Source organism: Schistocerca nitens, chromosome 3, assembly GCF_023898315.1.
Source record: "Schistocerca nitens isolate TAMUIC-IGC-003100 chromosome 3, iqSchNite1.1, whole genome shotgun sequence".
NCBI classification, from domain to species: Eukaryota; Metazoa; Arthropoda; class Insecta; order Orthoptera; family Acrididae; genus Schistocerca; species Schistocerca nitens.
In genome coordinates this window covers 589,587,132-589,601,769 of record NC_064616.1, presented here as the reverse complement: position 1 = coordinate 589,601,769, position 14,638 = coordinate 589,587,132, and the positions used below count along the sequence as shown (strand labels likewise).

At 43.7% G+C, this 14,638-nt stretch overlaps 1 protein-coding gene across 1 annotated transcript in view; it reads right to left on the bottom strand.

The window, feature by feature from the left end:
• LOC126248502 (protein unc-79 homolog) overlaps positions 1–14,638 on the bottom strand; it is an 875,350-nt gene that overhangs the window by 43,743 nt on the left and 816,969 nt on the right. The window lies entirely within an intron of this gene.

Genomic DNA, 14,638 nt, shown 5'->3' with positions numbered 1-14,638 from the left:
TACCAGACTATCAGTTTAATAAGTCACGGCTGAAAAATACTAACACAAATTCTTTACAAATGAATGGAAAATGTGGTAGAAGCTGAACTCGGGGAAGATGAGTTTTGATTCCGTAGAAATGTTGGAACACGTGAGGCTATACTGACCCCAAGACTTATCTTAGATGATAGATTAAGGAAAGGCATACCTATGTTTCTAGCATTTGTAGACTTAGAGAAAGCTTTTGACAATGTTAACTGGAATACTCTCTTTCAAATTCTGAAGGTGGCAGGGGTCAAATATGGGGAGCAAAAGGCTATTTACAATTTGTACAGAAACCAGATGGCAGTTATAAGAGTCAAGTAGCATGAAAGGGAAGCAGTGGTTAGGAAGGGAGTGAGACAGGGTTGTAGCCTATCCCTGATGTTGTTCAATCTGTATATTGAGCAAGCAGTAAAGGTAACAAAAGAAAAATTTGAGTAGGAATTAAAATCCATGGAGAAGAAATAAAAACTTTGAGGTTTGCCAATGACATTGTGATTCTGTCAGAGACAGCACAGGACCTTAAAGAGCAGTTGAACGGAATGGACAGTGTCTTGAAAGGAGGATATAAGATGAACATCAACAAAAGCAAAATGAGGATAATGGAATGAAGTGAAATTAAATTGTGTGATGCTGAGAGAATTAGATTAGGAAATGACACACTTAAAGTAGTAAATGAGTTTTGCTATATAGGGAGTAAAATAACTGATGATGGTAAAAGTAGAGGGGATATAAAGTGTAGACTGGCAATGGCAAGGAAAGCGTTTCTGAAAAAGAGAAATTTGTTAACATTGAGTACAGATTTAAGTTTCAGGAAGTCGTTTCTGAAAGTATTTGTATGGAGTGTTGCCATGTATGGAAATGAAACATGGATGGTAAATAGTTTAAACAAGAAGAGAATAGAAGCTTTCAAAATGTAGTGCTACAGAAGAATGCCGAAGATTAGATGAGGACGTACTGAATAGAATTGGGGAGAAGAGAAATTTGTCGCACAACTTGACTAGAAGAAGGGATCGGTTGGTAGGACATGTTCTGAGGCATCAAGGGATCACCAATTTAGTATTGAAGGGCAGAATGGAGGGTAAAAATCGTAGAGGGAGACCAAGAGATGAATACAGTAAGCAGATTCAAAATAATATAAGTTTCAGTAGGTACTGGGAGATCAAGAAGCTTGCATGTAGCATGGAGAGCTGCATCAAACCAGTCTCTGGACTGAAGACCACAACAACAATGATATTAGCTTCAAAAAGGAACTAATACCAGTGATTAGATAAATATGTATTTTAAATAATTTCAGTAAATGCAAATAATTTTCAACTAACTACTCTTCCTCAATTTGTATCCCTTGACTTGAATTTTAAATTGGTTTGTCCTACATTTAAAACTGATGGAGACTCCAGGCTTAAATATAAATATTTATCTCAGGTAAATCACTAGTCACTGATTAGGAAAGGAGTGAGGCTGTAGGCATGCAATTAAAGACATTTCTAGCTGGACATTTAGATGAGATACTTCATAAATATGGGACATGAGCAAGGCAATACCAAACCCACACTCACCCACCGACCCATCCACATGCACAAAAGTGCGCGTGCACACGCACGCGCGAGCGCGCATGCCCACACACACACACACACACACACACACACACACACACAAGCACATAGTAAATTTTTATAAAGTGAATTAAAAAGAAGAAGCAGAAGCTGCAGAAGAAGAATACTGCAGCAAGAGCTGAATACAGCTGTGAAGAAGAAAGTGGCTTTTGTGTGTGTGTGTGTGTGTGTGTGTGTGTGTGTGTGTGTGTGTGTGTGTGTTTGTTTGTTGTTGTTGTTGTGAGCTCTCTGAATAATTTAATTTTCCTTTCTTACCTGCCTGTCTACTGCTCAATGCTTCTTCTGTGTGGTGAATAGTGATCTATCCTGAAAGAACTATGTATAATAGATACTAGGGTTTCTATTTTTATTGAACTGTTACTGAAATTAACTTCCTTATGGATGACCTATTTGTTTGAGCACTATGAGCATTAATTTTGATATACTTTATCATATTTAGTGGTTGTAGTTATTAGTGTGGATTCTTTACTTCATATAACATGACTCAAAATAATGATAAAAATTAACAAAAATAAAATTTTCTGCCACAGTCAGTATCTGAATGTAAATGTTTATTAACCAAATATTTACAAGTTTTGTTGAAATTTGCAAATAAATTCTACAGAATTAGAAAATAGGTGAACTCAAATGATGGAAACCCCAGGTAGGGATATCAACAATGTAGAAAAAGACAGATTGCTATTTATCATAAAGAAGACACTTCAAGTAGCAGACAGGCACAATTAAAAGATACTAACATAAAGCTTTTGGTTACTGCCTTCAACAAGTGAAGAGACACACACACACACACACACACACACACACACACACACACACACACACACACACACACACACACACAAGCAAGCACACCTCATGCACACATATTGATGAACTCCAGCATCTCGGACTGGAATGCAACTATCACATGGGATGCAAGCAGTAATCTGGAGCAGGGACAAGAGAGGAAAGGATAGTAGTGTGCCGATGAGGACAGTGACGAACACTGCCTGCTGGAGAGAGCAGGGACTAGACTGCCAACAGGCACAGCGTCAGGAGGTTGTGGGGCAGGCAGGTGGGGAAAAAAGGAGAAAGAAAGAAGAGGAGCAGGGAAGGATGGGTGGATGTGTTGACAGAGGGCTGTAAATAAACAGGATGGGAGATGAGAATGGGGAGGAGATGATAGGACAGAGGGGCTGGAAACTGTTGGATGGAGGGTGTGGGGACAGTATGTTACCATAGGTTGAGGTCAGGACAATTACGGGAGCGGTGAATGTGTTGTAAGGATAACTCCCATCTACACAGTTCAGAAAAGCTGGTGGTGGAGGGAAGGATACAGATGGTTCAGGTAGTGAAGCAGCCATTGAAATCAAGTGTGTTATGTTCAGCTGCATATTGTGCCACAGGGTGGTCTACTTTACTCCTTGCCATTCATCTCGACAGACAGCTAGTTGGTAGTCATACCAATATAAAAAGCTGTGCAGTGACTGCAGCAGAGCTGTTTACACAGGTGGCCCAACCCCTGATGGGATAGGATAAACCCATAACAGGACTGGAATAGGAAGTGTTGGGTGGGTGGACTGGGCACGTTTTGCACCTGGGTCTTCCACAGGGGTATGATCCTTGTTGCATGTGGTTAGGATTGTGAGTGGCATAGGGATGGACTAGGATGTTGTGGAGATTGGGTGGGCAAGAGAACACCACTTTAGGAAAGGTGGGAAGTATCTTGGGTAGGAAGTCATACATTTCAGGGTATGATGATAGGTAATTAAAGTCCTGGCGAAGGATTTGGTTCAGTTGTTCCAGTCTGTGGTGGCACTGGGTGATGGAGGGCACACTCCTTTGTGGCTGGTTCTTGGGGTTTGTCAGAGGATTGAGGGTGTGAGGGGAAATGGCATGCTCCCATGCCATCTGTTTGTGGACTAGGTATAGGGGACAGCGCCTGTCTGTGAAGGTCTTGGTGAGACCCTCAGCACACTGAGCAAGAGAGTTTTTGTCACTGTAGATATGCCGTTCTCAGGTGGCCAGTCTTTATGGGAGGGATTTTTTGGTGTGAAAGGGATGAGAGCTGACAAAATGTAGGTACTGTTTGTGGTTGGTGGGTTTCATGTGGATAGAAGTGTGGATTGAGCCATCAGTGAGGAGGAGGTCAACATCTAGGAAGGTGGCACACTGGTCGGGGAGGACAACATGGAGTGGATAGGAGAGAAAGTGTTGAGGTTGTGAAGGAACAAAGATAGGGCATCATGGCCCTGAATCCACATCATGAAGATATCATCAGTGAAGCTGAACCAGGCTAGGGGTTTGATGTTTTGGGAGGCTAGGAAGGTCTCCTCTAGATGACCCATAAAAAGATTGGCATAGGAGGGTGTATGTAGGTGCCCATAATTGTGCTGCAGATTTATTTATTTACCTTTCCTTCAAATGAGAAATAGTTCTGGGTTAGTATAAAGTTAGGTGTATGAGGAATGAGGTAGTGGGTTTTGAGTCTGAAGGACGTTGGGAATGGTAGTGTTTAATAACAGAATAACATGGACATGAGGGATGTTGGTGAATAGTGGGGTTGCATCAACAGTGATGAGTAGTGATACTCTTTTAAACTAATGCAGAAAGATGGACCAAGGGTCCATTGTGGCAGGAATGGTGTAAAGGAAATGGTAATTGAACAGAAATGGGCAAAAGAGGTGTTTATATTTGAGACAGGAGCTTCTAAGTGAAAAGATGCGCAAAAAATATGTAAAGGCACTCAGAAACGTGCACAAGTATGCAAAGTAACACACAGATACCTAAAAATATGCACAAATATGTTGAAACTGTGCAGAAACATGGGTGAAATAAATGATGAGGGGTGTGTGTGTGTGTGTGTGTGTGTGTGTGTGTGTGTGTGTTGCGATAAGTGAAGAGAGAGGGAGGGAGGATTTTTCAGGTCAAGGATCAAAAGTTCATGTGGAAAGGTTATGTGTGGAAAACAGAATGCTTAAGTAAATTGGGATGAGGGATGAAGTGGGCTCAATGGAATAAATATAGCTATCAGAGGAAAGAATCTGGGGCATTTGTTACTGCATCAACAATCTTTGGAGTCACAGAGTCTGTGTTGTGTGCACATGATCATGGATGCAGTGTGGCTCGGAGGTAGGTGTGGTGAAGAAACACAAAGAAAGAATAGAAAGATCAGACACTGACAAGAGTAATGCTGTAGTGAAGAGTAACAAAGGAAAACATTACAGGGTTGCAGGATGGAAGAAAACCATTTGGTAAAAATGAAACAGTGTAAACTAAAGGTAGGAATGTCAACAATGTAGGAAGTTCTACTGCTTACCATAACGAAAACACGTCAGGTTGCAGACAGGCACAATTAAAAGACACTTACATAAAGTTTTCAACCACAGCTTTCAACAGTAAAAGATAGGCACTCACACCATTCACACATACAAGCAAGCACATCCCATGCACAATGACTGGCAACTTCAGTGTCTCAGGCTGGAATTCATCTATCACGTGTGATGCAGGAAGCAATCTGGAGAGGGTGGGGAAGGGGAAGGGATAGTATTGTATGGATGGGGAGAGAGACGAATGCTGTCTGTGCAGTGTCAGGAGGTTTTAGGGCATCCTTTTCGGATCAAAAAAGGAAAGGAATGAGGGAAAATGGGTGGATGTGTTGGCAGAGGCCTGCAAATAAACAGGGTGGGAGATGAGATGGGGAGGAGATGACAGGATAAAGGGGGTGGAAACTTTTGAGTGGAGGGTGCTGGGACAGTATGTTATGATAGGTTGAGGCCACAGTAATTATGGGAGCAGAGAATGTGTTCTAAGTATAACTCTCATCTGCACAGTTCAGGAAAGCTGGTGGTGGAGTGAAGGATCCAGATGGCTCAGTTACTGAAGCAGTCATTGAAATCAAGTGTGTTATGTTCAGCTGCATGTTTTGCCACAGTCTGGCAGTGGCTGTTCATCCAGGTAGACAGCTGGTTGGTAGTCATACCAATATAAAAAGCTGTACAATGATGGCAGCATAGCTGATAAATGACATGGTTGCTTTCACAGGTGTTGAGGGACTTCTGATGATCCAGATTCTTTCATCTGATAGTTATATTTATTCCCTTGATCCCACTTCATCCCTCATCCTGACGTACTTAAGCATTTTGTTTTCCATACCTGCCTGTGCCACACTACATCTACATCTACACACATACTCCGCAATCCACCATTCGGTGTGTGGCGGAGGGTACCTCATACCACAACTAGCATCTTCTCTCCCTGTTCCACTCTCAAACAGAACGAGGGAAAAATGACTGCCTATATGCCTCTGTATGAGCCCTAATCTCTCTTATCTTATCTTTGTGGTCTTTCTGCGAAATGTAAGTTGGCGGCAGTAAAATTGTACTGCAGTCACCCTCAAATGCTGGTTCTCTAAATTTCCTCAGTAGCAATTCACGTAAAAGAACGCCTCCTTTCCTCTAGAGACCCCCACGTGAGTTCCTGAAGCATTTCCGTAACACTTGCATGATGATCAAACCTACCAGTAACAAATCTAGCAAGCCCGCCTCTGAATTGCTTCTATGTCCTCCCTCAATCCGACCTGATAGGGATTCCAAATACTCGAGCAGTACTCAAGAATAGGTCGTATTAGTGTTTTATAAGCAGTCTCCTTTACAGATGAACAACATCTTCCCAAAATTCTACCAATGAACCGAAGACGACTATCCACCTTCCCCACAACTGCCATTACGTGCTTGTCCCCCTTCATATCGCTCTGCAATGTTATGCCCAAATATTTAATCGATGTGACTGTGTCAAGCACTACACTACTAATGGAGTATTCAAATATTACAGGATTCTTTTTCCTATTCATCTGCATTCATTTACATTTACCTATATTTAAAGTTAGCTGCCATTCTTTACACCAATCTCAAATCCTGTCCAAGTCATCTTGTATCCTCCTACAGTCACTCAACGATGACACCTTCCCGTACACCACAGCATCATCAGCAAACAGACGCACATTGCTATCCACCCTATCCGAAAGATCATTTATGTAGATAGAAAACAACAGCGGACCTACCACACTTCCCTGGGGCACTCCAGACAATACCCTCACCTCCGATGAACACTCACCATCGAGGACAATGTACTGGGTTATATTACCTAAGAAGTCTTCGAGCCACTCACATACTTGGGAACCAATCCCATATGCTTGTGCCTTAGTTAGGAGTCTGTAGTGGGGCACCGAATCAAACGCTTTACGGAAGTCAAGGAATATGGCATCTGTCTGATACCCTTCATCCATGGATCGCAAGATATCATGTGAAAAAAGGGCGAGTTACGTTTCGCAGGAGCGATGCTTTCTAAAGCTGTGCTGATGTATGGACAGGAACTTCTCTGTCTCAAGGAAATTCATTATATTCGAACTGAGAATATGTTTGAGAATCCTGCAACAAACTGATGTTAAGGGTATTGGTCTGTAATTTTGAGGATCCGTCCTTCTACCCTTCTTATATACAGGCGTCACCTGCGCTTTTTTCCAGTCGCTCGGGACTTTACGTTGGGCAAGAGATTCGTGATAAATGCAAGCTAAGTAAGGAGCCAATGCAGTAGAGTACTCTCTGTAAAACCAAACTGGAATCCCATCAGGACCTGGTGACTTATTTATTTTCAACCCATTCAGCTGCTTCACAACCCCAGGGATGTCTATCACTATGTCCTCCATACGGGAATCTGTACGAGACTCAAATGGCAGTATGTTTGTACGATCCTCCTGCGTGAAAGAGTTCTCAAGAGCTAAATTTAAAATTTCAGCTTTCGTTTTGCTGTCTTCCATTGCCAGGCCAGAATGATCAGTGAGTGACTGGATGGAAGCCTTCTACCCACTTTCCGATTTTACGTAAGACAAGAATTTCCTTGGGTTTTCAGCAAGATCTTTTGCTAAGGTATCACAGTGGTAGTTGTTGAATGCTTCGTGCATTGCTCTTTTTACAGCAGCACGAATCTCTACTAACTTTTGCCTGTTCTCAATCTCCCGATCTTTCTTGTACCGTGAGTGCAACTGTCGTTGCTTCCTGAGCATTCTCCGAATTGCGCTGTTAAACCACAGTGGGTCTTTTCTGGCCGTAACCCACTTTATCGGCACATACTTGTCAAATGCATGATTTACACTGTGTTTAAAATTTGCCCATAATTCTTCCATGTCCATCGTACCGGAAATAAATGAAGTCAGTTCATTTACTAAGTGGGATGCTAACAACTGCTTATCTGCTCTTTCTAGTAAGAGTACTCTCCTAGCCTTCTTGACCAACTTTTTACTTTTGTAACCATAGTCATAATGACAACATCATGATCACTAATCCCTGTCTCAACACTGACACCGTCAATGAGGTCTGGTCTGTTCGTGGCTACCAGATCTAAAATATTTCGATTACACGTTGGCTGTCGATTTAGGTGCTCAAGACAGTTTTTGGATAATGTGTTCAAAAGTAATTCACATGATGGCTTGTCTGTACCACCTGTAATGAATCCATAGACATTCCAGTCTATACTAGGTAGGTTGAAGTCGCCTCTGACTAATATAGCATGATCCGGGTACTTCTGCGATACAGTGTAGACTCCCTTTGAATGATTCATGGTGGAACCTGGTGGCCAGTAATAACACCTAACAATTAACTTTATTTCTCCTAGCCCTGTTAAACGTGTCCAGATAACTTCACAATCACACTCTACTTCGACCTCAGTAGACACAATATTTTTGTCAACTGCAATGAAGACACCAGCTCCTACGCTGTCTACTCTGTCTTTCCGATACACCATCCAACCCTCACTAAATATTTCAGAACTATTTCAGGGTTCAGCCAGGTCTCAGTCCCAAGAATAATTTGCGCACCACATGCTTCCTGGAGGGCAGTAAATTCAGGAACTTTATTCCGAACACTCTGAAAATTTACTGATAATTTCTTGATAGCGTAAGTGTATTTACACAGAGCGCGTCCTGATTTCCCTGCCTGCACGTCGACTGGTGGGTGTTCATCAGGACACCTCGCACTACTGCTTAGCCTAAAAAACCTCCATGTGCACGTCACAAGTACTCTGCTACCCTTTGTGTAGTGCACCCCTGACCTATCTAGGGGCATCCTACAATTCCCCACCCAATTGTGCAAGTCTAGAAATCTGCAGCCAAGACCGTCAAAGTCGACAAAGCCTCAGGTTGAGAGCCTCCAATCGGCTCCAAACCAAAGGATCCCGATCCACTCTGGGAACGATGCTGCAAATAGAGAGCTCTGCTTGCACCCCGCATGTGAGGCCAGCGGTCTTCACCAAATCTGCCAGCCACCCGTACGAACTGAGGATCACCTCAGAACCCAAGCGACAGGCATCATTGGTGCCGACGTGAGCAACTACTTGCAGATGACTGCACCCCGTACGCTCGATAGCCCCAGGCAAGGCCACCTCCACATCTTGGATGAGGCCCCCCGGCAGACAAACCAAGTGCACGTTGGATTTCTTTCCAGCCCCGTACGCTATTTCCCTAAGGGGCTCCATCACCTGCCTAACGTTGGAGCTCCTAATAACCAGCAAGCCTTTGCCCCCGTGTGCCTGCTCAGGCCCTGCTGAAGGAGCGGCCACCTGCCCACTGACAGGATGAATGGGCGAGGCCAGCCGGCCACCTCCACATTGGCCTTCTGACTCGAAGGCAGCTGACCGTGGCCAGCAGCATGCTCAGCTGCGCGCGAACAGCGGCCAGTTCCTCCTGCACATGCACACAGCACGCACACACCCTATCCATCCAACTGCTAACAAGGGAACCTCCCCATCGCACCCCCGTCAGATTTAGTTGTAAGTTGGCAAAGTGGATAGGCCTTGAAAAACTGAACACAGATCAATCGAGAAAACAGGAAGAAGTTGTGTGGAACTATGAAAAAAATAATCAAAATATACAAACTGAGTAGTCCGTGTGCAAGATAGGCAAAATCAAGGATAGTGTGAGTACACGAGTGCCGTGGTCCCGTGGTTAGCGTAAGCGGATGCGGAACGAGGGGGTCCTTGGTTCAAGTCTTCCGTTGAGTAAAAATTTTATTTTCGCAAAGTTATGATCTGTCCGTTCGTTCATTGATGTCTCTGTTCACTGTAATAAGTTTAGTGTCTGTGGTTTACGACCGCACCGCAAAACCGTGCGATTAGTAGACGAAAGGACGTTCCTCTCCAATGGGAACCGAAAACATTTGATCGCGAGGTCATAGGTCAACCGATTCCTCCACAGGAAAACACGTCTGATATATTCTATACGACACTGGTGACGGCATGTGCGTCACATGACAGGAATATGTTGTCGACCCACCTAACTTGTACACTTGGCGAATGGGTAAAAAGATTCTTCTACCTTGCCAGATTTAGGTTTTCTTGTGGGAGTGATAATCACTCCCAAAAAAGTGATGAAAACATAAGACTTTGTCACATAAACTGAAAATAAAAAATTAAAATTTTCACTCCAGGGAAGACTTGAACCAAGGACCTTTCATTCCGCAGCTGCGCACGCTAACCCTGAGACCACGGCGCTCCTTCATTCTCTTTCCTTTATGTCGCATATCTTACGCGTGGACTATTCAGTTTGTATATTTTGCTTATTTTTTTCATAGTTCCATACAACTTCTTCCTGTTTTCTAGATTGATCTGTGTTCAGTTTTTCAAGGCCTATTCACTGTGCCAACTTATAACTAAATCTGAGGGGGGTGCGATGGGGAGGTTCCCTTGTAAGATCTAACAACTCCGTGAATTTATACTCTACGGCTATCAATAAGCAATATTACTCCTCTCAAATATGAGAATATGCAAGGATTTTATGTAATTAAATATGCAAGTGCACAAACACTCGGAAAGAAATTAAGAATCAAACTACAAAACAAATGTGAAAGCTAAATATGCGACTCGCTACTGCACTGCTGCTGCACTGATACTTCACCAGCGGCTTGATCCTCGACCTAAACCATCCTCCCTCCCTCTCTCATAACACACACACACACACACACACACACACACACACACATATACCTCATCTACCTCATCGTTTACTTTAACCCTTGTTCCTGTACGTATGTATTTGTGCATATTTTCATGTGGTTTCATGCATTTTTATGTATTTGTGCATATTTTTACATATCTGAGCATTTTTTGCATACCTGTGCATGTTTTTACATGCCTTTACATATTTTTTATGCATCTTCTCACTTAGATGCTCCTGTCACAAATATCAACACTTATTTTGCCCATTTCTGTGTCAATCCCATTTCCTTTAGACCATTCCTGCCAAAATGGATCCTTGGTCCATCTTTCTGCATAAGTTTAGAAGAGTATCCCTTTCCCTGGATAAAAACCAGTCCCTCATCTTATTTCTCAAATGCTGCCTAAACCATGGAGTCCTTCCAAATGCCCTAACTGTAAAAATTCCTTTCTCTGGATCCCACCCCTCCTTACACAATGACCCACTCCTTTTCTGATTATGCCAATTTCTTGTCTTAACAAATGTGGTACTGCAAAAACACATCTCCAAGGCGCAGGTATCCCAGAACCACCTCTGCTTCATCCACAATATACTACTAGTTTGGAATACTTATTCCATAATCACATCTCTGAAATTGAATCCTTTGCTCTCCAGCACCTGGAGGAGCATTCCAGACACCACCTTGGTAAGTTATCTGGGCTGCTGACATCCTACTGGCACCTTGGGGCACCACTATCCAACCCCTATCGCACCAACAGTGTTCCTCCTCATCCACGCATCATAGCAGCTAAACCTTCCTAGCTGACCTCTTCAACTTGTCACATTCCCTAAAACTCCCTACCAACTCTCCACCAAACCGACATGCAAAACATTCCTGTGACATTGTTGTTAACCTTTCCACCAAAACCCTCAGCTCCACAGAAGTTTAAGTCCTATTGAAAGGCCTCACCTTTAGCCCTACACCCAAATTTAATCCTACTGGACTTATCAAAGACCTACTCTCCTTCTCCCAATCCATGCAATGGAAGCATTCCTTTGTTGCCAATCCCTCCAACCAAAACAACTCCAATTCCAACACTGAAACCAGTCTCTTCCCATTTCATACCACCATACAACCGTGATGCCACCCCCCCCCCTCCCCTCCCACCTAACCAAATGCTGATCACCTTCCAGGAATTCCTTACCTGCAATTTAGCCTCACCATTCTTCCCCAGGTCGCTTCCTCAGAACACCAACCTATCAGCAGAGGAAAGAATGGCCACACACAACCAAAAATGACTCCTGACCTAGTCATCCTACTTGCAGACAAAGGATCCACCACTATTGTTATAAATCACAGTGACAACCTGGCAGAATGCTTCTGCCAATTATCTGACTCTTCCACTTATAAACTCTGCCAGAATGATCCCATTACAGAAGTCCAACACAAACTCCAGTCCCTGCTTAAAGGCTTAGGCCCTTCCCAGAACGTCTCCCAAGAATCCATTTTCCTCTTCACCCCCATGACACCCTGCACACCCACCTTCTACATGCTTCCCAAATCCACAAACCCAACAATCCTGGATGCCCCATTCTGGCTGGTTATTGTGCCCCCACTGACAGAATTTCAGCCCTCATTCACCAACACTTCCAACCAATTGTCCATAATCTAGCCTCCCACGTCAAAGACACCAACCACTTCCTTCACCGACTTTCCACCATCCCCACCCCTTTACCTCCAGTATCCCTACTCATTGCTGTTGATGCCACCTTCTTATACACCAATATCCTTCATGCACATGGTCTTACTGCTATTGTGCACCACATTTCTCAACGTTCTGCAGTCTCCGAACCCAGGACCTCATTCCTCATACACCTTACTAACTTTATCCTAGCCAGGAATACTTCTTGTTTGAAGGGAAGGTATATAAACAAATCTGAAATGCAGCCATGGTCACCCACATGGCACCTTCCTATGCCAAGCTTTTTATGGGCCACCTAGAGGAGACTTTCCTAACCTTTCAAAACACCTAGTCTGTTTCAGGTTCATTGATGATACCTTCATGATCAGGACTCAGAGCTGAGACACCCACCTCAACACCTTCTCTCCCATCTGATTCATGTGGTCCTCCTCAACCCAGCATGCCACCTCCCTAGATGTAGACCTCCTCTTCTCTAATGGCTCTGGCTGCACCTCTCTCCACATTAAACCCACCAACCACCTAAAGTACCTGCATTCTGACAGCTCTCCTTTCACACTAAAAATCCCTCCCTTACAGTCTGGCCACCTGGAAACGGCATACCTGCAGTGACAAAAACTCCCTTGTTTTATATGCTGAGGGGCCAACCAAGGCCTTCACAGACAGGCGCTAACCTCCAGACCTAGTCTGCAAACAGATCTCCCATGCCATTTCCCCTCACGCCCTCAATCCTCCCACAAACCCCAAGAACCAGCCACAAGAGAGTGTCCCCTTCATCACCCAGTACCACCCCAGACTGGAAGAACTGAACCACATCCATAGCAAGGGCTTTGATTACCTATCATCATATCCGGAAATGAGGGACTTCTTACCCAAGATACTTCCCACCCTTCCTAAAGTGGTGTTCTCTTGCTCAGCCAACCTCCACAACATTCTGGTCTATCCCTATGCCACTCACAGTCCCAACCCCTTGCAACAGGGACCATATTCCCATGGAAGACCCAGGTGCAAAACCTGTCAAATCTACCCATCCAGCACTTCCTATTCCAGTCCTGTTACAGGTTTATCCTACCCCATCAAGGGCTGGGCTACCTGTGAATCAGCCATTCATTTGCCAACTCTGCTGCAATCATTGCACAGCTTTGTATATTGGTATGTCCACCAACTAGCTGTCTACCAGGATGAATGGCCACTGCCAAACTGTGGCCATGAGAAAAGTAGACCACCCTGTGGCACAACTTGCAGCTGAACATAACACACTTGATTTCAATGGCTGCTTCGCTACATGAGCCATTTGGATCCTTCCAAGCATCAGCAGATTTTCTGAACTGCGCAGATGGGAGTTATCCTTACAACACATTCTCTTCTCCCGTAATTTTCCTGAACTCAACCCATGTTAACACACTGTCTCCACAATCTCCACCCAACAGTTTCCATCTCCTCTGTCCTATCATTTCCCCCCAATTATCATCTTCCTCCCCTTTATTTGCAGTCCTCTGCCAACATGTCTGCCCATCCTTTGCTGCTCCTCTTCAGTTTTGCCCCTTTTTTCCCCACCTGCCTGCCCCACAACCTCCTGGCACTGTGCCTGTTGGCAGTATAGTGCCTGCTCTCTAAACCTGACAGCATCTGTCTCTCTCCCCACATGTACACTATTATCCTTTCCCCTTCCCTGCTGCTTGAATCCCACATGATAGTTGCATTCCAGTCTGAGATGCTGCAGTTGATGGTAGTGTGTGCATGAGGTGTGCTTGCTTGTGTGTGTGAATGGTGTGTGTGTGTTTTTTACTGATGAAGGCCATGGCCGAAAGCTTTATGTAAGTGTCTTTTAATTGTGCCTGTCTGCAACTCAAAGTGTCTTCTTTATGGAAAATAGGTGAACTGGTAGTCATGATGGATTACTTACAGTCCAAAGAAATTCTTTAAAAAATCATTTTAAAATGTTGATTTGACTACTGTATTTTCTGTGTAGGACAATACAGCTAGGACAGATATGACACAATATCTTTACTAGTGTACTGAAGGCAACAGAAAAGTTTGATGATCAGGCTCCTGGAACTACACGTATTGCATATTTCTTTATGATCAATAAAAGTGTGCTTTACGTGATGAAAATATACACAGAGGTGGCAAGGGTCATGGGATAGCAATATGCACATATACAGATTCCAGTAGTATCACATACACAAGATATAAAAGAGAAGTGTATTGCCAGAGCTGTCATTTGTACTCAGGTGATATATGTGAAAAGGTTTCTGATGTGATTATGGCCAGACAATGGGAATTAACAACTTTGAATGTGGAATGGTAGTTGGAGCTAGACACACGGGACATTCCATTTCAGAAATCATTAGGGA